General features: G+C 52.9%; 1 non-coding gene across 1 annotated transcript; it reads left to right on the top strand.

Annotated features, from left to right (window-relative positions):
• Nucleotides 1-1,627: 1,627 nt before the first annotated feature.
• Nucleotides 1,628-1,699, top strand: TRNAT-CGU (transfer RNA threonine (anticodon CGU)). Its single transcript has one exon. It is a non-coding gene; the product is annotated as a tRNA-Thr (tRNA).
• Nucleotides 1,700-6,558: the final 4,859 nt, after the last annotated feature.

Here is a 6,558-nt window from a genome sequence, read left to right as displayed (position 1 = left end):
GAATGGTGGTTGCCAGGGGCTGGGCAGAGGCTGGGGAAGGGGAGTTCAGTGAGTGGGTAGGGTTTCCGTGAAACTTCCATTTGTTGCACAACGACGTCCAGAGAGTAGACACTACATTTTTAAATGGTCAAGATGGTAAACTATGTTTTTAGCACACACAAAAACAGCTTTCCTAGGTTTCCCCAAATCGCCACAATCTATACTTTTTTAAAAGTTCTATAAATAAGCAAGAATGACTTTGGCAATGGCGGTGGTGGGGTGAGCAATGGGAATGACTACACCAAACTTAAAACTTGCCATTAGCCTGATTTGTGTCCCCCCCCCCCCCCCCCCGGAGCTGGCAGTTGGCCCCGTCCTGCCCTGGGAAAAGGGCTCTTCTCCCACACACCTCTCCCAAACAGACGCTGTGGCCGCAGGCCAAACAAGGACAAAGGGGCCTAATTTCCTTTTTTTCTTTTAATTTAAACAAAACGCAAGATCTACAAAAAAGTATACAGTATCATAATAAGCACCCATATTCCCACCATTTCAGCTTCTTGGCTTTTCATAGAACAGAAACCAAACATCACCAACAAAGTTCCTTTTGTCCCCTATCCCCAGCCAGTCTCCTTTATATTTTACTCTTACCTACTTTGTACGTCTTTCCCTTTAATAAATGGTTAGTATTGTCCTATATCCTGCTTTTTTAAAAATCGTATGTGCTTCTGCGCACTACCTACGCTGACCATCATTCCTTTGAATCTAGGTCATTCCTTTTAATAAGTGACCCACTGTTCCATGGCACAATCAGCTTCCTCCGTCCAGGTGGCCTCCCGTTCACTCCCATGAGCACTGTCGCCACGAATATCCCTGGGGGCATCTCCTGGTGCGCCCCCGTCGGTTCCTCCGGAGCAAGGCCATCTCGTCTAAACAGATACTTACGCGGAGTCTCCCGTGCCAGGGGTGGAAGGGCAAGGGCGGAGCGTGAACAGGCCGGGGAGGTTTTCCTCGCGCAGGCCGCCGCTCCTGCGGAGTCAGCGAGGGAGGGTCCTCTCCCCTCGCCCCGGGAGCCTGGCCCTCCTCCCTCCCGGCTCCCTGCACGTTTCTCCAAGGCCAGTCCCGTCCATGCCTGCACCGCCCTTCTTGCCCCCTCGGCTCCCGGTGGGCTCGGCCCGAACCTCCGCCGCTGCCCGCGTAATCTGCAGACCGCACGGAAAAGACCCGGCCAAGGTCACACGGCGGCGCGCGGCCGCCCGGCCCTGGCCCGCTCGCGGCCGCGGTCTCCGCCTCGGCTCGCGTCGTGGCAGGCGCCGGTCGTGGTTCTTCTCCGTCTGGGCTCCCGGCCCCGCCGTCGCAGCCGCCCCTAGCGAATCCCAGGCGGGCCTCTGCCCCGTTCTCCCGGGGACCCGGGAGGAGGGCGGGACCGGGCCGGCGTGCCGCGAGTTCGGGTCCAGCCTCCGGCAGGAAGCGGGCGCCTAGCCTCGGCCCTGGGCCCGCCCTGAACCCGCCCGGGCGTCGGGCAGAGCGGGGTCTCGGAAGGCGGGTCTGGAGGGGCGGGCGGGGGCGGGGCCGGAGGCGGGGCGCCGCCCTTCCCGCGCCTGCGCCGCCTACCCTCCACTGAGAGCTTCCACCGCTCGCTCGGCTGTCAGGCGCGGTGGCCAAGTGGTAAGGCGTCGGTCTCGTAAACCGAAGATCGCGGGTTCGAACCCCGTCCGTGCCTGGGGCTTGAGGTTGGGGCTTTGCTGTGGGGCTCCGTGGTCCTCACGTGCGCCGTCCCTTAACTGCGAGGCATTTTTTACTTTTCCAGCTTCAGTTCGGCCGTCCTCGGGCCTTCCCCTCCCCCAGGCTGCGCAGTCAGGAGCGCAGGCCGGGCCAGAGCGCGGTGGCTCGCCGCAGCGTTCGGTCCCCTCCACGCCGCGCTTCGCTGTCAGGACCCGCGTTTCGTGCCCCCGCCCCGCGCAGCCCTCTTGCCCCGCCGCACGACGCCGGCCGAGACGCTTCTGGGATCCCTGTGATAGCGGTGGGGACACCGAGGCCCCAGGGGAGGGCCCACGCTAGGCAGTGATGTCGCCAGCGGGGGAGGGGCGCTCCGGTGTCTCTGGGTTTGCGTGTCTTAAGGGTGGGAGAACTTTCCAGAAAGGACGTTGGAATTTCTGGAGCAGTGTTTTCTGGCTTCTGTGTGTTCCATGAAAGGTGAGGTATCCACCGGTGCTTACCTCCTGCTTTCTTGTTTAGGAAGCGAACACATCGCTCAACGGGTGGGCGCTTAGTCCTTTCCCAGCCCTTGTGAACTGACCGTTTGAGTCTGGTGCCTGCCCGTGTGATCCTCTCAACCTGGCCCCTAGCCGGTTATGACATTCCCCTAGTCATCTCTAGGATAAACAGCCCAATTTAATATGACGTGATGTTGAGACCTCTCATTCCCGAATCACTCTAGTCCGTCTGAACCCTTCTTTAATTGTGATCCTCAGCACTGAAAATACTACTCCAGAGATAGTTTCATGACTGGAACTTCGCCTCCCTCATTCTGCATCCCATACTTCTATGAATGTGACCCCAAATCACATTACCTTTTCAGAGGCCCCACAACACAGTTGACCATGGGGAGGTTCAGGTGGATTGAATGTCAGCAGAGCCTCTGAGGTAATGTCTAGAGTTATCAGAAGATGGGATGCAGGGCTCAGGGAGCAGGGAAATATAGTGATCTTTTCCCTAAGATGCCAATAAGTGGAAGAAATGCTCTTGGCTTTTGAAAGGAATGCTGAGCTAGGGACTCAGTGTTATCATGGAATTGTTAGTAAATGCAAATTGAGACAGATCCCAGATATTCAGAAATAGGAAGAGGAAAGGTCCCAAATTACTGGATATTGCCTTGAATCTTATCCCTTAAATTGGATTTGTAATGAGAAGAAACTCCAAGATAGGCATTGGGTTTTCTGTAGTCACTGGAGTGGAGAATTTCACCCTTGCAGGTGCGGGCGATGAACCAAGCCGAAATCAATAAAAGAGGGTCAAGGTTCAGAAGAAATCAACATACAGATGTTGGAAGAAACATGGGCCCCTAAAGGTAAAGGGACAGAGGCAAGAGTCAAGTACGGATCCCAGGTTAAGGTGGGTGAGGGGAGATGGAAGTGAAGGAGGGGCCGATCCAAGTACCAGGGTGAGCATGGGAGCAGAGGTCTTGTGGTTACCTTGAAGGCCCACGGGTATCTACACCCACCTCTGTGGGCTGCGGGTAAGTCATTGGCTTAAAGCGTGAGGGCCGAGGCAGAAAGAGATACCTATGTTGAGTTTATGGCATGACCTCTATTAAATCACTGATATACCCTATACTTCAACTTCCTTTGTTGCAAAATTGGAAATTTGAAAGAGATGTTTCCGAAATACCTCGTGGCCTGAAATACGGTTTCTGCCTCAGAGCCCAGACCTTGCAGAAGCAAGGGGACCTCAAGGCTGTCCCACCCATCTTTCTCATGGCTGCCAACGTGGTGGAAAATAGTAGTCCCTTTCCCAGTGGGGTTGGTCATCATGACCTCATGAGGAGATCTAGCTGACTCTGGCTCCCCCATCCAGAGAGTTACAGTCAGTCCCCCCTGATGGGCAGGACGAGAGCTGCAAAGGCCTCCGTTCTTGATACACTTTAGTCTGTCTGTCCCCTTCTTTAATTGTGACAAGCAGCACAGAAGAGACTAGTCCAGAGACAGTTTCATTGCCTGCCAGTTTCCCCTTGCTCAGACCTCCTCCTATATCCTCCCCCCAGGGTCTAGAACAGAACACAGGGCCTCTGGCTCTCTCCACTTTGAGAGGCATGCAGGCAGACGGCCATTTGTGGGCAGTTAAAACCTCCAGGATATTTTAAAAATATACACTACTTTAGGTCAGGCCTCTTCCTCCCTGTACGTGAATATAATTTAACTTAACAGCAGAATTTGGCAAGTATATCTATTTTGCCTTCTGCTGTCAGTTTGAATCCAATATTCTAGCCTAGAGAGAGATATTTTTACATCTTTTGCTACACAATAAAGCACAGATTCGAAAGCCACACACGTCAGGTCAATGTCTTAATGAATTATAAGAAGAATACCGCTCAGGTCAGAGAATGTTGCCAGGCACCCCAGAAACCTCATTTTTGTGCCCTCACTCAATCACAGCCCCCACAGCCAGAAGTCACCATACTCCCCGCTTGTATAGAATTCACTTCCTTGCATTTTTACCTATCACCTAGTTGTGCCTCTTTATACCCTATAGTTTAACTTTGTTCATCTTTAAAATTGATGTATCTCTTAAGCTCTTTTTTCTTTTCAATCACTAGTATTATCTTCCCTTTCGTTTCCTTAAAATGTATCAGAGGAGGAAGCTGGCCTGTTTGACTTGAAGGGTTTCCCATAGTCTGGACTTTGCTAACTGCAAACTTTTGGTGCCGTTAAACACGCCCCTCCGTCCTTGGTGTGTCCTGCAAATGAGCAGCGACATCCAGACACTGGATCAGAGTCAGGTTCCAGCTCTTTGGCGAGACTCAGGTATCACCTCTTCTGAGACCCCTCTGATTCTCCCAGGTAATAAGTGACTCAGCTGCTTGTCTGGGACCTCTCTGTATATCTCGCACCATGGCTGGAAGGCCCCTGAGGGCTGGTCCAGTGCCTCACTCCTATCTTGGTTTTTAGCACCTGGGACAGAGATGGAGCCCGGCATAAGAGAGGTCCCTATTTGGAGAGTTGGGGAAGTCTTCCCTGAAGGGTGCCGTTGTGGCTGGGCTCTGGAGGATGAATAGGAGTTTGCCAGAGCACTGCAAGATCGTGGGTATTTCTGTCCTCGTTTAGTCACCTTTGACACTCCCATACCATGATTTAGGCTGAAGCTAACCAGGCAGGGGTAGGTACTTTTCTTTCCCTTGTGGCCCCTCCAACCTTGCACATAAAATGAAATTGCAAATTAAGAAACAAAACCGTATTTATAAGCAAACACTTGTCCAGCCCCACTCTTGGAGACAGAGGTTACCGATGTGGAATCACAGACTGCTAGGAATGAAAATGACATCCACTCCTCTAATTTCATAGCCACAGAAGCAGGTAGAGAGAGGGCAGTGATCTGTTCGAGGTCATCCAGAAAGCTCTACCTTTATAAGACAGATTAGGCTCTTCGACAGAATGAGCACAAATCCGTTTGGAAACGTCATCTCCGTTATTACCTGACCTGTACCCAGGAGATGGCCTGTCTCTTTGCCGGCCTGTGAGCCAAGCCGGTACTGCACTGTCTAATATTCACCCCCATCAATAGGAAAAGCACATAGGGACAAAATCAGAGGCTTGACCGGACTACTCAGGCTGTAGAGGCAGAAGAAGGACACCAACCCACCCTGCCAATGGCTGGAATCCCCGGGAGACCGACTACTAGCTCTTCTGGACCAAGGGCTCTAACATTGTCTAGGCACTTAGCTTTGAAAGCCTTTCAGAGAGCCCTGGGTGGGGGGATGGCTGGGACTCTGGGCCAGTAGGGCTCCTTGCATAACCTGACTTCCCACCCTCTCCGCTTCACTCCTCGGGTCACGTTCAGAAGGTATAACCCAAGCAGAGGGTCCGACCACCTGCCTCTGCCCTACCCGGTCACGTGGGAAAACCGAATCCAGCTTGAAGCACTGCTTTGGCGTTGCTGCCCTATTATTACACCTGGAAAGAATTGACTCCTTTCTGGGGAATCTCCCCTTCTGCTGCTGTTCGTGGGCAAGCGTTGTGTCTTCTCAAGTGACCTAGATAGATAAAGGGGCTCTTTATATGTTGGCTGAATGAATGAAAGTCAACAACATTAAAAAAAAAAGAAAAAAGTTAAGGAATAGGCAAGCTGGGAGAAACCCCAGAAAAAATCCCACTCCAGTTCTGTTAGCGATGACACAGAGGCCCAGGGGCAGAGAATAACTGATCGAAGGTGGCACAGGCACAAGGAACTGAAACAGACCCCAGATGTTGACAGGCCCAGTGATCCCCAGGGTGGCTTCTCAGCAGTAAGGATTTGATGCCCAGCCTGTCTTTCTCCTGAGCTCTGGGTCTCTCCCCTCTGGCCGAGCCCTCTGGGCTGGAAAACAAAATGCATGGAGATTGCCACCTGAACGAAATAGGCCGTGCCTTGTGTCGGAGCTCTTTCTGACTGATGGCAGGAAGCCGGAAAGAAGCCAGCGCTGTCCGGACTGTGGACGTCGCATCTGATAGGCTGGATGGTCCAGAGGAGGAAGCTGAGCAGAAAGAACGCAGCACAGAGTGACCTTGGGTAAATCATTTCCTCTCTGCTAGCCCAGTTTCTGTATCAGTAAATTGGGGTTTTTCCCCCCGGTCCTGCCACGTCACAGTGCTTTATGTGTTGCTGGGGACCCGGCCAGTGTTCATGTGTTCGTGTTCTCAGCAGAGAATCAGTACTGCAACATGAGGTGGATAGTAAATACCTTGCCTGGTTTGGGCATTGGAGGCCTCGGTCAATGTTGGCCCTCCTGCCCCTGGGGGATGTCGTCACCCTTTGAGAGGAAACTGGGGAAATCAGTAAGTGTTGGGTGGAGTGACTCTGTGTGGCTCGGCCCTAGGGGGCCCCTGG

Source organism: Ursus arctos, unplaced genomic scaffold (genome assembly GCF_023065955.2).
Source record: "Ursus arctos isolate Adak ecotype North America unplaced genomic scaffold, UrsArc2.0 scaffold_24, whole genome shotgun sequence".
In the NCBI taxonomy this organism is placed as follows: Eukaryota; Metazoa; Chordata; class Mammalia; order Carnivora; family Ursidae; genus Ursus; species Ursus arctos.
Note: the sequence above shows the minus strand (reverse complement) of the source record. Positions and strands in the feature narration are given on the sequence as shown.